The 1,516-nt window shown below is 57.0% G+C and overlaps 1 protein-coding gene across 2 annotated transcripts in view; it reads right to left on the minus strand.

Moving 5' to 3' along the window:
- The window catches only part of SPRY1 (sprouty RTK signaling antagonist 1), a 24,288-nt gene that overhangs the window by 3,402 nt on the left and 19,370 nt on the right, over nucleotides 1–1,516 (minus strand). The window lies entirely within an intron of this gene.

Consider the following 1,516-nt stretch of genomic DNA (forward strand, 5'->3'; position numbering starts at 1 on the left):
AAAAAAAAAAAAAAAAAAAAAAAGTGCGCCTTAAGCACTGTGCATTATTTTTGGAAAATATGCCAGGTTAATAATGCAAAATGCAGTCTTAATAACTGCTTACATAAATGACAGAAAGGGGGAAAAAACTTGGAGGGCTGCCTGCTGCGATACCCCTTTTGAAGGACCACCCCCACCCCTGCAAATACCATCTAAAATTACTTTCCTCCCCACCCAAAGGTAAAGCAAACAAAAACGAGCCACCTGAAGGGTGAGTGCACGCTAGGAACTGCTGTGGCTTTTAGCACAGCCGCCAATGCTCCATTACAGGTCACTGTTTGCTAGGGTGGCCATCATAGAGGACATTCCGGTTTTCTGCTGCTCTGTCCTCTCTTGATATGAAACCCAACGCCTTTATGTCCTCTATTTTTCTCTTCAAGAGAATTATTAACCTGGCATGTTTTCCAAAGATAACAGTGCTTGAGACACTTTTTTTTCCCCTCTCTTCAAGAGAAAAATAGAGGACATAAAGGTATTTGGTTTTGTATCAACAGAGGACAACCGGACCATCCTCTGTGATGCCCACCCTATTATTTGCTCCAGAGCACCCCATGGCTAAGCTCCCCCTACCCTTACCCCTCCATGCCGTGCTAATCCCCTCCAGAGTACAAGGAGGGTTTGGCAGTCCTATGTCCAGTTTAGATGAAGGGTGTATGGGCCGGCTTGGAGAGGGCTGGTCCTGCCTCAGGCTGCGGGGTTGAACTAGACACCCTGTGGAGGTCCATGTCAGACTCTCTGAGGTGGCGAGGCTTGGGTGATGCCCCAGGAAGGCGGGTGACGGTGGCAGGAGGCAGCAGAGAGCTGCCCAGAGAGCAGCAGCTGGCGGTTCTGCGCCCTCTGCCATGTGAGCCGAGCCCGCCACCAATGCAGACTTGAGTGGGGGGGGAAAGTTATGAATGAAAACAAGGGCTGTTTCCCCCCCTTACCCTTTTGCAGGAGGAGGGGAAAGAGGCCGCGAGGTTCCTATTACCTCAGGAGGGCGGACTTTCCAGCATTTAAAGCAGCAGCTCCCTCCCCGGCCCTCCCCTCCCTCCAGCACAGCTCCTCAAGGCTTGGGCGTGCTCCTCCGTGCGCGCCGGGGATTTCCCCCCCACCCCTCCGCCCCTCGCGTGCTTTCCAGGCGAGGAAAAGAGGGGGAATCTCGCTCCTCATCTCCCCAGCCTGGGGAGGGAGGGGAGCTTTCCACCTGCCCCACATCCCCTCTTCTAAGGCTGGGGGGGGGGCTGCAACTGGCGCCCAAATGCACCCCCCCCACACACACACACACGCGCGCAGAGGGACACGCCTCATGCAGCCAAGGGAGGCAAAGCGGAGCAGCTGCCACCCCCATCCCCCGGGGCACCTGCAGCCCTCTCCGTGGCTGAGCCAGCCCGCGCACGGCGGCTCCCGCCGAGGGGCAGCGCGGAGCCCGTCCGGGCCACGGCCATGTGCTCCGGCGCTGCGGTTGACAGGCGCAGGGGGGCAGCGCCCGGCTCTC

Source organism: Gavialis gangeticus, unplaced genomic scaffold (assembly GCF_001723915.1).
Source record: "Gavialis gangeticus isolate Ggan-Ray unplaced genomic scaffold, GavGan_comp1, whole genome shotgun sequence".
Classification (NCBI taxonomy): Eukaryota; Metazoa; Chordata; order Crocodylia; family Gavialidae; genus Gavialis; species Gavialis gangeticus.